Source organism: Sciurus vulgaris, assembly GCF_902686455.1.
Source record: "Sciurus vulgaris genome assembly, chromosome: 12".
In the NCBI taxonomy this organism is placed as follows: domain Eukaryota; kingdom Metazoa; phylum Chordata; class Mammalia; order Rodentia; family Sciuridae; genus Sciurus; species Sciurus vulgaris.
The window spans coordinates 21,058,711-21,076,717 of NC_136473.1; positions in this window are offsets into that span (position 1 = coordinate 21,058,711).

The following is an 18,007-nucleotide window of genomic DNA, read 5'->3' on the forward strand; positions in this document are numbered from 1 at the left end:
AATCCAATTTGTGTTGCAATTCAGTCACATACTGGAAGAAACTCCAGGTTTGCATTTCATAAATATCAGCTCTGAGTGTGTAGGATATAAGGGTTTCTTTCTGGGAAGATATAGAAAGCAAGACTAATCTCTTTAGATGGAGATAGAAGGGTGGTTTCTTTGGTAAAGAAGACTCAACAAAATTTGAGTCTTTTCATTTACATGGTCCCAGAGCTTAGAGTTTGAATCTCTGCATTCATCCTTTCTTTTCTACATTTTTTTCCAGAGCAGTTAGGAGTAAATGACCAATCTCTTTGTGCATATTAGTTTGACAAAATATTCTAATGTATTGATTATGTGTTCTCCCAGAACCTTTCCTCTTGTATTTGATTAGGAATACCAAATGGTGATGTTTTGTCAATATCACACCTGTTTCATGAGTGACCTCTTTATCACTTATTAGTGGCTTAAAATCTAATGAAATTAGAGAGGTAATTCTAGAAACCCAAAAGCCAGCTCAGAAAATTCATCCTTAAGATTCTGTTCCTCACTGGTGGTGGTGGCACATGCCTATACTACCAGGGGCTTGGGAGGCTGAGACAGGAGGATGGCGAGTTCAAAGCCAGCCTCAACAAATCAGTGAGGCCCTGAGCAACTCAATGAGGCCCTGTCTCTAAATAAAATATAAAAAGAACTGGGGATGTGACTCAGTGGTTAAGCACCCCTGGGTTCAATCTCTGGTACCAAAAAAATAAAATTCCGTGATTCTGTTTCTAGAGTCATTATTAGGACTGAAGGTGTAGTTCAGTGGTAAAGTACTTGATGCGCACCAGGTCCTGGGCTTAATTCCCAGCACTGCAAAACAACAACAACAAAACTATTCTCACTACCAAACCCAGTATCAGAAGATGTATGATTGATAGATAGTAGAAAGATAGGTAGATAGATAGATAGATAGATAGATAGATAGATAGATAGATAGATAGGAAGATAGATAATGTCACAGCTCAGATGTGGTTTGTCCTTCAAAGGTTCATTGCAAGTTTAGTTCCCATTGTGGAGTATTGAGATGTTGGAATCTTTAAAAGGTGTGACCTGGTGAAAAGTAGTTAGGTCCATTAATCCTCAGAAGGATTAATGCTGGTCTCATGGAGTGAGGTATTTCTTGTGTGTTGTTATAAAAGAGTAAGACTGGAAGTTGAATCCCTCTATGGCTTCCTGCCTCATCAGATGATCTCTTCCACAAGTGCTCCCAACCCACCATTATGAGATCATTTGTCACAAGGCCTTCATCTGAGGCTGAACCAGTAGTGCTGTCTGATCTTGGACTTTCAACTTCTAAAACTGTGAGCTAAATCAACTTTTTTTCTTTAAAAAGTGCACAGCCTCAGATGTTTTATTATAGCAGCAGAAAATGGATTAATACACAGGGAGAAGAGTTTACTTTAAGGAATTAGGGGTTGGCCAGTCTGTAGGAAAGGTTGGCAGGCTGAAATCTCAGATAAGATTTCTATATTACAGTCTTGAGACAGAATTATTTTCTAGGATATCTCAGTTTTTGCTTTTAGAACAACAACTGATTATATGAGGCCTATCCATATTACCAAGGATATTCTCTATTACTTAAAGTCAACTGAATAGGTATTTATGGTACCAGCAAAATAGTTTAAAAGCAATAGCTAGTCTAGTGTTTAGCCAAACAACTGGGCACTGTAGCCTAATGAACTGATGCAAACTTAGCCATTACACCATATAATAAATTAAATAACTAGAAGCCAAAAACATCAAGCAATATGCTCAAATGCATTTCAATCACTAGATGGTGGAGACAACAATCCTTTTTGAAGTTTATTTCTTTTAAGAGCCTGTGGTTTTAAGACCTTCATTTGAATCTCTTCCTTGTCTGCCATACTATAATGCTGCTCTCCAAGTACAGACTTTTAATTGTAGGAGAGGTTTTCTGTGGGAGCCACCATTAGAAGACCTGTGAGTTCCATCTGTTCTTTTCAAAGGAGCAAGATTCATAGCATAATAAACCCCATGCCCAAACAAACTTCACATTATTAGCCATTGGCCAGCGACTCAAAGTCTTGCCCAAATATGTGCCAAAATCCTTGGTGTGACCTTTTCCCTTGTTCTGGGTAGATTTATGAAAGGTCATTGGCTTTAAGGTTCTTGACATCTTTTAGAGAGGCTTCACACTTTACTTTTATGAGTTATATATTAAGACATTCTAGAAAACAAGGCAAAAGAATATGTAAAATATCTGGATGTCATAAATCTAGAAACATAATTCAAATATAAATCATTTCAGAGAATAATAGGTCTAAACCATTTTTTACAACAAGATGTATTAGTAGAGAATCGAATATCAATTGCATTTTTCAAAAAGTTTTAAAAATATTGGGAGAGTTGGTTATGTTCCTGAAGTCTCTTGGAAAGTGAAAAACAATTCCTGAATTATATTAAGTAAATCTAGATTTTTATGCACAAAGTTTGCTTGAAGTGAGATCCCCTAGAGTATTATCATTTGTCCCATATGGATCATAAGGTAAATATCCCATCAACTTTGCTTCAGCAAGGCCTGTGACCTTTTTTAATTTGAATGCTCTAAAATTCCTTTTCAATTTATAGTTTGGTTGGGATTCCTCAAAGACAGCAAATTTGTATTTGAGATGGGAGAAGGTAGCATTATTTCCAACTTCCTCATCTATACAGGCTAGTCCCTGCAGTGATGGAAATCTCTCTCATGTTTGGAGAGGACATGATACTTTCTTTTCCAGCATTCAGTTGTTTGTGTGGTAGTGGTGGGGGACTGGGATTAGGGGTGTTAATTCTACTGTCCAGGGGAGCAAGATGAGGAAGAGAGATGGAATTTAGAGGAAGACAGAAGACAATTCTCTTTACTTTTCTAGGCCTCAGAGTGATATCACATTTTTACCTATCCCCGGGGTTAATTCATGTAAGGTGCTTGGTACAGAACCTGACATACTGGTCAGAACATATGTTTGTCAGTTTCATTATAATGATGAGGATAATGAAGTAATGTGACATGTAACATAGCAATTTTTAGAGCTGTGATTTTCATCTTAGGTCTAGACTCAAATACAGCATCCATATACTCTCTACTATACTTGGCAGACTTCTAGGAATTGTTAAGATGGCAGGTGGAAGGACCCCTGAAGGTGGTTAAAATTTGGCCTTTAATTGACCCACTGACATTTGTCCCTGACCAAAGATCTTGGTTCCAGTGTTATGATGTATTTCTTTTGCATTTTCTTAATGAAAACACCTCCAGTCTCAGAGGAACTATAACAGAATGACTAAGTACCCAACAACCTAATGTCAAAAGAGAAATTCCTTTTTTTTTTTTTTTTTAGTCTTAGTTTTTAATCACCAGGTCTGTGAAATATTTTTTAATGGTCTAATCACATTACACATACACAAAAAACCGGAAAGCTTAAATGTAAATTGGAATTATTTCACTAAAAGTGTTACTGGGAAAAAAATGTACACACTGCTCAACAACTTAGGAAGACAGTTGCCTGGCATGAAAGCAGATGAGGCAGCTCCGAGTGTACTGACTTCATGCCACGTGGATCCCCGGCCTGAGAGTGAGAAGGGGGTGACCCAACAGGTCAAGAATGTCATCACCTAGCTCACCCCTCTGGCTCTTCAGGGATGCCAGCCCTGCCGTGGTCCTTCCAGTTACCCCTGGGAGGCTCCGTGAAGGGCTGTCCCCATCCAAGAACTAGGCCCTGCATTCCCACCGCCAGCTGTCTGTCCTTCTCCAGCTCTGGCTCAGTCATGATGGTGTTCATAACAACTCTGTGACTCCTGCCTCCACCAGTCCTGCTGCCATGTGGGATAGCAGCTTGTGTGCAAGCTGGCTCCACTCATTTCAGGTGTGATCTCTGAGTTGGGAAGTTTTTTCAACCAGACACTGTTCATTATACAGTCTCCTCTTCAAGGTGCTCAGGTGGGGGCACGGTGGGCCCCTTCTGGACCCAAACATACCATGTTAGGAAGCATTGTGTTTAAGAAACAAAAACACATTATCCTACTGGCAAAAGGATACTACAGGGAGGCAGAGAGAAATTTCTGAAAATAGAATTATTTAAAAGTGAATTGTGGCTATTGGAATACAATCATGGATCATTGTTGAGAATCGATAAAATTGAGAGAGTGTGTGAGAGAAAGAGAACTAAGAGACTGAACTATGGCAAACCACACAAGAACTCATTTCTGGGGATTGTTATGCCAAGAGGTAAGGAGAAATCATAAATATTTAATAAAAGAGGAAAACCATGCCATAGAGCAGTATGAAAGAGGGAGAAACACCATCTCCAGAAAAATACAGGGAAAAATTAGCAGAAGGCTTGATTGTGTCAGAAAGAGTTCTCTCTCAAAAAAAAAAAAAAAAAAAAAAAATAGGACAGATACTGAATCACAGAAAGCAGAGAAGGGCAGAGTACCCAGGAGACCTTGACATCAGGAAAGTCTGACATAAGGTGAGCAGACAGTCTTCTGGAGAAGGTTCAACGTTTGCAGCTCAGGAACCCTTTCCCCTTTAGTGTTGCACAAATGAGGCTTGCCAGTTCCTGTCTTTGGAAACTGAACTTATCACTCACTGAGTTATTAACTTTCATTTCTGTAGCTTTGTGCTTTCAATATTTAAGTAATGGGGTTTTGTTTTTACAAATTAACATATTTTTCTCTTTTGTACTTTGAAAATTACCATTCTCCCTAACAAGTCTGATATGGTCATTTTCTTAAAATGGGGCTCATGATAAGTAGTCTAAAGAGAAAGGACTAACACTGAACTTGTGCCACTCCAAGGACATTTTGTAACGAAAGGACAGGCTTACAGCCTGTATTAGTCAGGGTTCTTTCTAGAGGAACAGAAGCAACAGGAGGTATGATTACAAAAAGGGAATTTATTAGATTGGCTTACAAGACCAGAAGCTGGGTAGTCCACAATGGCTGCCTGCAGCTGGAGAGCTGGAAGAACCAGTAGCTGCGCAGTCCAAGAGGCAGAAGCCCCAGAACAAGAGGGATCAACAGTGTTACCTAGTTAGACTAAGGCTTGTGGAAACTACCTGGAGAATCACTGGCAGAGTCCACTTTGGAAGAGTGAAGAAGCAAGAGTTCTATATCCTCAGACCATCAAAGCAGCAATCAAGTATGACAAGAAGAGCTGAGCTTGCATCTGCATCTGCTTCCTTGTTCTTCCAAATTTCATTCTGTCTAAGCCATCATCCTTTGGGGTGGTGTTGCCCACACTATCCCACATTCCAACCACTCCTAGACATGCCCTCATCAACACACCCAGAGGCCTCTTAATCATCAGCATCTCTTAATCCAATCAAGCTGACAATTCAAATTAACCTTTACACAGTCCTAGCTTTATACGTGGAAGGGGGATTTTCTAAATTGATTTAGACCTGGAGGACCTGAATAATAGTTTATTTCTTAAAGATAAAGGAGATATTTCTTTTACTCAGTGAATGGGAAGAAAATATGATGTAAGACAAGGAAAAATTTTGAAGTCTGCCCCTTGTAGTCGGGTGTGATTGTAGAAAAGAGAAAGGGAAGAGAGAGAGAGAGACCAAGAACAAATACCCATCTCATCCTGCTACCCAATCTAAGTTGGCTTTATAAAACCCAGAGAGGTATGGAAGAGACCAAAATGTTTAGGTTCATAGAATTTCCTAGGAGTAAGGGGTGGTGTGGCAGAGAGAGGCTCTGAATCTTTGGGAGGAACTGCACATACGAATAGTTCCAACACACCCTGGGGTGGCCTGATGATAGGAGTAGACCACAGATGGTTGAGTGGAGAAGTGCTTCTGATCCTCAAGGTCAATATTTGGAATGCAGAGATCCAGCGGTCTTTGTGTTTTCTCGAACACGTCCCGCAGGGGTGAGGGAAAGGGTTCCCACCGGAGGGATGGGCTGGCTGTGAAATAAAAGCTAAGAAATATACATATCAGAAATAAAGGCAAGAATAATTTTGAAGCAAGGACATGACCAACTGAGCCATCCAGCAGGGTCTGGCTCTAACAAAGGAGGCTGCGCTCGCTTTATTTGTAGCAGTACAGATCAAAGGGGACAGGAAGGAGCTTCTTGGAGAAAAACAGGATGGGGGCTGGAGGTAAGCAGGCCATTTGGCTCTAGCAGGTCACTCCCATCTCCAGGTGCCTGTCCTGGAACCTCAGCTGTGAGCTAATGCAGGAAACCAGGTGACTCAGGCATTCTCCAACAGTCAATATCTGACAGTGAGTTCCTGAGGCCAGATATTCCTGGCTATGGCTGGAACTTCACCTGGTTCTCACAGGAGTTGTGGATGGCTCCCCACAGTGTTCCTTAGTGATGAGATGTGGAGGTATGAGACATGGAGCTGCTGAGACTTACAGAAGGCTGCACAACCCTGGGATCAGGGGCAAAAAACCAGGAAGCTTGGGATTTCTAAATATGGAGTGAGTTTCTGGGGGTCCAGGGTACACGGACGACAGTACAGTAGACTGAAGTTGCTCATCTACCAATGGCCCAGTGAGCAAACCAAGCAGGCCATTGGGTGGCCGTGACTCCAAAGCTCCAGAGTACACCAAACAGACACCAAGATCCATTTCCCTTTTCCCAAGAGAACCCAGCAAACTCCTGCTACACCCAGACTCAAGAGCAGTGCAGAAATATGATTTAAATAAACATCATCATACTAAAGATGATCCCCCAGTGAAAAATAATGAATGCTTATAAATAAAAAGGAAACCGCTTAAATTAGAAGAAACAAAAATGCTCTACGAATAATTGGCAAATCTAAGTTGTCTCTGTCTCCCGGAGGAGTACAGGCCAGTAAAAAGATGACAATGTTCAAGACAGGAAACTATACTTTCTCTGGCTATCTAAGTGTCCAGTAATTCTTCCATAAAACAGTTAATTATTTATTATACATTGGTCTGAAAACATATTATTTTAAAAATTTGAAAACATATTATTTTGAAAATTTGAAAAAAAGTTGATTTTAGTGATGATAACTGGGTTTTTCCATTTATATAATCAAAATTTTCTAGAAAACTGCTTCTGTCACTCCTTTAGAACCAGCTGCCACAGGATTCAATTAACAAATATATATTTTTATGATGTTTGTGTTAAATTTGTTTTATCTTTGTGAATTCCTCAGAAAGAGAGTACATTTTCTTTTAGTGCATGTGACACTTTTTATAGTAATCACAATGTAAGTTTGGAGATTGGAGTCCCGTTTTATCTACACAGGACACGTATACAGGTATGTGTCTTAAAGAATTGCAGAGTGATCATGTTACTTGATTATATGTATAATCATTGTGCTACAGTATCATGATTGTTACATAGTTTAAGATTATGACTTTTTTTTGTTTCTACACTTGAGAAGCCCAGACCACCCTGCTTGTTGGGACTCCTTAGTGCTGTGGTTAGTTGATGTGTTATGGTTTACATATTAGGAGTCCTTCAAAAGCTCATGTGTGAAATAAGGCAAGAACATTCAGAGGTGAAACGATTATGTTATGAGATCCTTAATCCAATTGGTGAATTAATCCCCTGATGGGGATTAACTGAGTGGTAACTGAAGGCAGGTAGGCTATGGCTGGAGGAGGTAGATTGTTGGGGGATTGTAGGGTATATATTTTGTATCTGGTGAGTGGAGTCTCTCTCTTCTTCCTGATCATGTCTTTAGCCACTTCCCTCTGCCACTCCTTCACCCTCACCTCCAGCCCCGAGGAATGGAGCTGGCTGTCTATGGACTGAGACCTCTGCAACTGTGAACCCCCAAGTAAATTTTTCCTCCTCTAATTGTTCTTGTCAGGCTTTTTAGTCATAGTAGCAAAAAAGATGACTAAAACAACATGCACTTTGGTAACCATTATTTTTTCAATCCACAGTTTCAGCTGTCCTTATTAGTTGTTTTCGTTTCTTCCTCATTGCCTCTTAGTTTTTCTTTTATTGCTCCTTTTCTAATATGTCTCAGTTTGATGCTATGGGGATTAGGGTTTAACAAGCTGATCTAGTTATATCAGCCTTTTTTTTTTTTTTTTTTTTTTTGTCCACACTGGACATTGGTCATTTTTTTTTGTGTGTCGCTGTAACCAAACTAACACTTACAAGGACAATTCAGAAGATGAAAAGTTTATTTGGGGATCATGGTATCAGAGGTCTTGGGCCATACAAGGCCCACTCATTGCTCTGGGTCTAAGGTGAGGCAGCATATCATGGGGCAGGGATTAGTGGAAGAAAACTGCTCAGCTCATGGTAAGGCCAAGAAGCAGAGGGAGAGGGAGAGGGCAAGGGGCCACGTGGAAGAAGCACCCTTCTAAGGCACACCTCCAGTGACCCACCTCCTCTAGCCACTTCCTACCTGCCTACAACTACCACCTAGCCCGTCCATTCTACTTGATTAGGCTATAGCTCTCATAATCTAACCACTTCACCTTTGAATATTTCTGCATTAACACAGGAGCTTTTGGGGGGACACCTTACATCCTGACCACAATACCGAACCTGCTGAACTTTGTTTTCACTTAATACAAATGAAGCACTTGGATTACTATCATTGTGTGTTTTAAAACAAGCATACAAAATCTTGATTAAACCAAGAAAATGAAAATAAATAAGATTAGGCCTTAAAATGCAAAGCACCTTCCGGAGAGAAGCTGGTAAGTAAAATGCCTGTGAGAATTCCTGTAACAATGAGTTCTTGAGTGGAGCAGAAGAGAGGTGCTATGTAAATGCCAGGTTATTTTTATATCCTGGATGCTTAAGATGCTCCACAAAGGTCAAGCGTTAGCTAAAAGAACAGAATCTTGGGAAAGCAAATATTTCCAGCTTTTCATGGCCAGACCCATTCATCTGGAGGAAGCTTACCAGGAGTCCTGCAGATAAGGTGAATAAACAAGAGGTCCAAGGTTTTACCAAAATATTAATATATTTGCTGGGTTTTTAGCACTTACAAATTGGTCTCAAGATTTGAATCCTAATCCATAAGCAATTTTCTGTTCTTTGGCACACCTTAGGATTGAAAGGATTCAGAAAAAATATTAAGCATCTTAAAAATGGTGACTGTTCATGTTCTTCAACACTCAGTTTTCTGATCATGGAAGGAACTAAATAAAAATTCATTGAACTGACTAGGTGTGAAAAGAATGTTAGCTCAGGGTAGAAGGCTGAACTGTGACTTAGAAAGAAATATTGAAACTCTGAGAAAATACTGTCATTTCAGTATCTTCTTGCCTGAATTCAATATTGGATAGAATCTCTCCCAGATAGATTGGATTGCCTAATTCAAATGTTAATCTTAAATAACTATTTCTAGGAAATAGTACCTTAAAATCCTTCTGATAAACCCTGCTCAGGTCTCTTCTGGATTTCACTTTAGATTCTTGATTGTTGGGGAGCTTTATGGAGGTTTACAAATCACTTTGCTGAACTTCAGACTACAGCTTGGAACCAACTATTGCATATGGTTATCAATGAGGCATGAGAAATGGGGCCCTATCACCTTCCTCCCGCGCTATAGGTTCACATATATATTCTGAATTCCAAGCTGGTAAATTTTATTAGATGTAACATAAGTAGGTCCAAACATGCCCTGACTATCTTGGACCTAGGGAATGAAACTTATAGGACAAAGACCAAAGCTTCAGAGTTACTCACTTGTTATTTTCCAACGTTCCTTCTTCATTGTAATGCTACTTTTAAGAAAGGGTGGCTATCAGGTAATTTGATTAAAGCTAGACAGAAAATTCAATTCAATGACCCCAAATCTGGGTGTTAGAGTAAAAATTTCATCATGAGAAGCAGATCACTTCAGTTTGTAATTTTTTTCTTCTTGATGTGCCTGTTGTGATTTAGGCATGAGATGATTCCCGAAAGATCACTTGTGGTCATGTGTGAGACCATGCAAGAAAGTTTAGAGTGAAATGATTGCCCTTGAGAATCTTAAATTAATTAGTGCATTAATCCACTTGAGTGGATTAGCTGGCAGATAGGGTGTGGTTGGAGGAGGTAGGTCACTGTCAATGTTCCTTTGAGGGACAGTGAGCAAGGTTCTCTTTGCTTCCTGGTGGCCATGTTTTGAGCTGCTTTCCTCCTCTACACCTTTCCATCATGATGTCCTGCCTTACCTTGGACCCAGAGAAACAGAGTTGATTGTTTATGGACTGAGACCTCTGAAACATGCTCTCTAAATAAATTTTCCCGTAAAATGGTTTTTGTCAGGTCTTTTGGTCATAGTGAAAAAAAAAATTGGCTAAAACAGCACCCTTATAAACTTAAGGCTTTCTCTATACCCACGTCTCTCCATGAGGATGTTCACTCAGGATAAAGCTCAGATCTTTGGTATCTCTGACCTTCAGAATACCTAACACAGCTAGGACAAGAGTCAACTCAAAATTTGAACTAAAAATGGATCTTCCAGTCACTTATCACCCTTAAGGGGCAGGTAGAACGGAATTAAGACTTGGAGTCTTCACAGAATATTCGTCATCATTAATAAGATGGTTTCTAACCTATCAAAGGTCACTTATCTCAATAATTATCCTATTTATCATGTTATCCCCCTTACACACACACTTGCATGGTTGATAAGAGTTTAGGCTGCAGTTTGATCAACAAATTGTATGAACAGATTTTCAGTATCAGTCAGCTTTCACTGGATTGTGCTGTGGTAACAAACAACCCTAAATTCATGGTGGTGCATGAAACTAAATTTTATATTTTGCTCATGTCATGTGTTGGTTTTGGAACAGCTGTGATTTTTCTGGGCTCTGCCTGGCTCTGTTCCATGTGCTTTTTTTATTCTGAGATCTAGGCCAAAGGAAAAAAAATCTCAATTTAGAACTTGCTATTCTTGCGGCAGATAGAGAACAACTAAGCCACAAGGATATGAAGACTCTTAAAGCTCTGAAAATGGCTAAGACTGAGGTCAATGGGAAGGGGAATGCTTCCCTGCGAGTCATGTACCAAAGTGTAAGGGTGTGTGTGTGTGTGTGTGTGTGTGTGTGTGTGTGTGTGTGTGTGTGTGTGTGTTTGTGTGGTGTGTGTTCATGACAAGGAAAGCTTCAATGATGGGAACAACAGTGCATTCTACAGCAGTCCAACTTGTATTCTCCCTTCATTAATCAAAGTATACTCACCCCCTTCACAGGAAAGACACTGTAAGAGTTGTATTTAGGCACTGCATCAAGCTCAAAGTCCATCGTCTCATGGTTGTCACCTTACCAGGTCCAGATAAAACTTTCTTCATCTATGCTTCTCTTAACTAAAAAGACGAATTAGTATAGCTGCTAAATCGTAATAGGAACTAAAAAATGTAATTCTATTTAATGTGTGGTATGGAAGTGAAGCAACTATATTACCATAATTGTGTGTTTTAAGTGAATCTGGGAAAAAAACAAAAAAATCTCTTGATAAAAGTAATGGGAATAAGTAAGACTTGAGTTAATGTGCTTTCAGGAGGCACACTCAAGCATCTCCCAAAACAAGAGTGGAGTGGAAAAGAACAGACAAAATAATTATGGTTTTTCTGAAAAGATAAGGATGTGAGTGAGGGTGGGCGGGGTGGTAATGAGGCAGAACATACAGTCGTCATGGACCAATGGCAATGAAAAAATCCCATGGGGAAGGTTTTAAGGCATCTTCCTACCCCAGGAGGAGGAATGTTTCCTGAATAGAAAATGAATCTGTTCCTGGAAGTAGCTTCCCTGTTTAATATCCTTTGTACTCTTTGACATAACCATCTAGGAAGTCCTTCCTTCTCCACGATTCTCCTTGGCTACATGTGAATATGACTTTGGAGAATATATATCATTGGAGGTAAAGCAGGTTTCTTTTTGCTTATGAAAGGCAGGGGACCCAAATGTCATTTTGTGTCTCAAACAACCAGTCTCTTTTTCTTAGAGTAGTTAATATATACTGGTTTCCCCAGAACCCTTGATTTATGTCTATTGCCTGAATGTAATTAATAATGACCCTTCCTGTCTTAAATGATTATGGATAAATTATAAAACTACCTGTTTTTATCCTGTAAATATCTTTCAAAAAATCCATCTACCTTTTATTCATTTCATGTCTATTATCACCATGCCCAATAATCACTCAGGCAATTCTTTCTAAGATAGGCTTTTATTTTTAGATTAATTGATTGGTATGTTCATTTTAATAGGCTTTTGTAAGAGAGGTATGCCCTTACTTTTTTCATGAACCATTTTATTAATTTGAAGAGATTTATTGGGGACCAACTCAATTTAGTCATAGGTCTTTGCACCAAAACTAAGGCTAAACAACCTTCTGGCTTAAAACATTTTAACTATCACCAGTTGGAGTTGAGAATAGTTCTACTTCCCAGATTCACAAGTTCCAGAATGTCTGAGTTTTTTTTAACCTCCATTTTTGTTTTTCTGCTTAGAAAGCAGCCATTTTTTTTTTTTTTTTTTTTTTTCTGAGCTTGTTTATTTCTTACAGTGTTTTGTCAAATTCAGCCAGTGGTTTACCAACACATCATTCCAGCCTTCTTTTCTCAGTTTTTGTCTGAAGATACAAGCTCATTAAGGACATTATTTACTTCCCAAATTTATTGCAAATAACAGTTTTACTAGCTATTTTGCCACTAATAATGTCAACTTCTAGTCACAGTTTTCTGGATACCCACTGCTAGTCCTAAAGTCAACGTTGCATTTTCCTTGTTGTTCTTATAGCAGTACCCCATTTCTTGGCACCAATTTCGTATCAGTCAGCTTTCTTTATGTGTAGACAAATAACTCATGGATCTCAGTCTCTTGCAATGAAAAAGGCTTATCTCTCATTCTTGTTACGTGATGTTTGCAACGTGCCAGCAACGCTGCTTATCTGTGCTCCAAGTGTCATCCTGATTGGGATCCAGGCTAAAGGAGTAGCCTTGACAAGGAAAATAAATATGAGTGAACTCAGTTTGAACCCATGTATGCCCTAGCCTAGGAGGACAGCAAATATTCTGATGGTCTTTTGCCAACAGTTGGATTTGTAATTTCACAGATTTACTTTGTTGTGAAGGAAAGAACAGAACTATCAAAGTTTCTGCTCAGAAAAGACGTGGTATGTGTCACTTCTGACCACATTTTGCTGTTTAAAGCAAGTTACATGAGCAATCCATGTGAGTGGAAGTATATCCACCACCAGTGGGGCACTGCACGTTGTGAAGCAATGGGAAGCATAGGACTTCCAAGGAGGACAGTAGATAATTGGGAACAATAATGCAAGCTTCTCTCTCCTTAAACATATATGGTCATACCCTCTGTGAAATTTTTTGATGCAATAGAAATTAGGAATTCAAAACTTTTTCTATTTAAATACAAGGGAGGAGATTAAAAAGTAGGGTTTATTTTGGATTGGAGAAAACAATGATGGTTCACTAGGAAAGAACCATCTGCAACACAGTTCTAAAGAAAAAAAGTCCCTAGAGATTTACTGAACAAAAGAGTACAGAAATGTGATTTTAACAGGCACTACCAAAATTAAATGAAAAAATAGTTTTGATGATCTAGGAATCAATGTATTGAAAGTCGAGACCCAAAAGGAAGGATCTGTGGTTGAGGGATCAGTAAGTACTAGTATATTTATGAATTAGGATGAGGTTTAGCTTCAAGTGACAAAAGCAAAGTAAGTGGCTTTCAAAAATAGAGATTTATTTTTCTCTAATCAATTCAAAATCTTCAGGAAAGTAGTCCAGGGGAGGTATGGTGATAAGGAACCAGGATCCTTCTATTTTGTTTTCTGTCATCTTCAATGTGCACATTTCAGATCAGGGTACAAGATGCCTATGAGAATTCCAGCTGCCAGGAACAAAAATAGGCAGAATCATAGGCATGCTTGTTTACCATTAAGGATACATCTGAAGTCACATAAAACATTCTTGCTTACACCTTTCTAAGAGAACTTAGTCAACTGGCTCTATGTAGCACTAAAAGAGGCTGTGAAACATAGAATTTATTTTAGGACACTCTATGTCCCCATACTGTCCCAGGATTAGATTACTAAGAAGTTAAAAATAATGGCAGAATTCACAGTCCCTGTCAACAAGTCCAATGGGTACATACAAAATATAATTTAAAACCCCAAATCATTTAAAATTAAGAGGACTTGATTAGCTTTTTCATTTTACAATATGTCTTTTCCAGGTTGAGGGCAGCTATTGTTTGAAGTTGAAAATACAATTTCATGTCACTAGATTTACTCCAGGTGCCTACAATAAGGACTTGGAATGCAGGACTCTTTCCTTCAGTGGAAGGCTATTCAAATCATGTTATATGTGACATCAAAGTTGCTGTCTGAGATAGACGGAACCCCTTACTGACTGAGGTTCAAGCTGGGTCCATTCATGTTTTTGTCAACATCAACTCTTTGCCTAATGCTATCCCCTCCCTCCTTCTTCTCTTGCCATTAGCTGTGCTTGTACTTGTCTGCTATAGCATTCTTGGATACCTATTTCCTTTAAGAGAAAGAGTGAGCTTCCTGGACATAACACTGCCCCTTCAAAACTGTCTATTGGAAGAGTCCATAAAGTCCAACCTCAGGTCACTCAGCATCTCAAATTTCAAATTCATGCCAATTTTGGCCAGGGATGTGGGTCAGTGGTAGAGTGCTTTGTCCAGCATAGGCAAGGCCCTGGGTTCAATCCCCATTACCACACACACACACACACACACACAAAAGAAAGAAAGAAAAAGAAAAAAATAAAAATTCTGTGTTCTGGTCCCAGGCCAAATGATCCAGAAGCTTAAGTTTCATTAATTTCAATTGGAAACTAGGAAGGAATTTCAAAATAAGAAAAAACTTTTATTCTAATTTTAATCTTCATATATCAGCTGGTTGCTACAAATATTCATGGAGAACAAAACTCACTACTTACATAATGCAGGCTTTCAGTGGATCCATTTTTATTCCATTCACAGTATTTTACCTATTCTTTGTGATCAAAGAATAAAAATTTCTTAGGTTAAGCATAGTTTTATGAAATAGCAGGGAACAACTACTTCAGAAATGTAATACAAAAGGATCATGAGGCATTTGTGTGTATAGTTCAACTGGAAGAAAGTTGTTCTTTCAATGTATAGAGAAGTAATGAGATATTAGTGAATATCTGTAAAATGAGCTGAATCTTAGGAAAACTAAATCATTTTTAAGTTTGTGCTCTCCTTTTCATGTTTAAATAAAGTTGCAAACAATAATGCGGAGAAAGCAAAATGTAGCACATTATTTGGGTTATTTAGGCTACTTCTGATCAGTAATGATGGTCTGTTCTCCAAACTGTAATTAAGTACATCATCAAAGGAGAATATGACTTGGCAGGGTAGGATTTGTCACGCGAAATTGACTTTCTATGGATTAATTATCCATAAACTTTCCTACATAGTTAAATTTTATACTTATTATATTTGATTCCCTTAACTTTTAGGACTGTGAAAAACTTAAAGGTTGGTCTTCCAAAAATCTTTTGACCCAACTTTCAAGACTATATGAAGGACACCAAGAGTAACTGCTGCTTGAAAAAGCAGAATTATCCATTCCCAGCAAAGACTAAGTCACAGTAAGAAATTCAGCAAAGAGGATCTGGAAAGCAAACAGCTCTCTAGCTGCTGATTCAGGCCTGAGGCTGGCTTCGTTTTGCTTCTGAAATAAATTTCCCACAACTTTTTTCCCTAGAACCTCAGGGAACTCTACAACTTAGTACAAAATATATAAAAGAAAAAATCAAGGGGACTGAAGACTGTGGATAACTCTCTGCTCTTTTTCATGTGTGTGACTTATTTAGCTTATTTAAAATTTTCCTAATGTTTACTTGGTGTGAAGGATTTGCTTAGCTATATTCATTCTAGCAAAGCAATTTAACCTGAAGTGAAATCTCTTCTACATACACACACACGTACACATGTACATGTGATCTTAGTCATTGAACTACAAGGACCCTGAGATGCCATCTCATTCAAACCTTTGATTTTTAAGAAATGTAAACATGGGAAGTTGAAGAGATTTTCCCAAACAAAACCTTACTCTTTGATACCAGCAGTAATTACCACTGTTTTACATATAATAAAATAACTATGAAATACCTCCCAACGTGGCCTTTGAAAATTTGTTTTACAATTTGTTCCTATATGCTTTTACATTTGTTTTGTGTTTTTAATCATTAAAATTCATAGAAATACAATGAAATCAAGTAGGTTGTTAAAGGAAGAAGAATGTGCTTTGCTTTAGCTTTTCCCTGCCTGCTAGGTTCCTAACCTTTGAGGAAGGTGCACAGCTGCAGGTGACCTGCAGGTGACAACACAGGTAGGATTCCGTCGCAGTTGAGAAATAGATGCTTTCTTGCATCGTTACCAGGGTTATAAAAAAACGATGTTGCCCATGTGTACTTGAATAAAGCCTTACCAGTTTTCCTGTGTTCCAGAAAATGGTTCGGGGACAGACTCATGCACATTCAAGTGGTTCTGAAGCTGAGGTCTGGAACGTGGTGTTCCAGTTTTCTCATGTGCCAGGAAAGACAGGCTACTTTTTGACTCTGGTTCAATCCCTGTTTATTTACATTTTTCTGACACCACATTTGGTCTGAGGACAATAATAAATCCACTTCCTTAATACATATGTAACCAGTATTTTAAGAAGCAGAAGGATAAATCCATAAATTAAATTATTCAATGTATGTGCTTATAGCTACAAATCTTTAAGATGTAAAAGGAAGAAAATATTTTTTATAATATTTTAGTATCTGTTATATGGCAAATTTTGATGTCTTTTATATAATTTTCCAATTACCAACAAGTTGTGTGTGTATATATATTTACATGTAACATATATTTCAGTTCACCCATGGAACACATATATAATATATGCATGCATATTATGACTACCTCTACATAACATTCTATATAACAAAATTATAAACATACTAAAGAGAAACTCAAGTCAAATATCAATGTTATTTGTTCAAAATAAATGTCTTGTTTTTCAGAAATATTCAACAGCCTAGCATGAGAATCTTTCTTTATGTAGATGTTTTATATAGTCCCAGCCAATCCCAAAAAGTGTTCTAATAACTAAGATCAAGTTCCTATAGCTTAATTAAATAGTTCTTAGACATATGGAAATATCTTTTATAGCTCTGAAAAACTAGGCTATGGCTTAAACCTTAGACTTCTCCTTCCTTATGAAGGCAAATCAATATGAACTGGAGAGTCACAGTTAATGTGATTCAGTCATAATCTGTGGATTTTCCAGGAACATCCAGAATTGATATGAAAGATTAATGTTCAACATTTTAGAAATTCTGAAGTAAGAATAACTCTTTCCCTTTAAGCATATTTTAAGAAATGACTACTGATCAATAATCACAATTTGAGAAATATTTATTGAACTCATAGAAAAGCACACTACATGAGACTGGGGACATAGCAATGAATGAAACAAATTCCTGCTGTGAAGGAGCTCTTTATTTAGGAGCTACTCTATGGGAGTATGTAACTAAACTGCAAGCTAATGCAGTATTGGACTTAAGCAAGTTTCTATGGTGAGCCACAAGGATTCATCCTTGCTTGGGGCACTGGGAAAGGCTCCACAGAGGTAGCAGAGGCACTCGTGTTGCTCCATAAATATGGCAAACAAATAAACATCCTGGGTTGTCTGGGATAGCCCAGAGTCTGCTGTTGTCCAGCTGTGATTTTTAATACTGCACTTTTACTCTCAAAAGTTTTCTTTATATGATAAAGTATATGATCACTCTTGTATTGAAGCAGACATAAGATGCTGATAGGAAGAGGGGGGAGAAAAAGAATTTTAGGTGAACCAAAGAGCAAATACGAAAGACATGGAAGTAAGAAATCACTGGGAATATCTGGGGAAATGCTGTGTAATTTTCTTCCTGTAGGCAAAAAAGAGGGCATCCCCCTTCACCCCCACTTTCTGTTGCTGATTGAATTAAAGCAGGAGTATGTTCTACAAGAACTGGCATGAACTTTTTATTTGT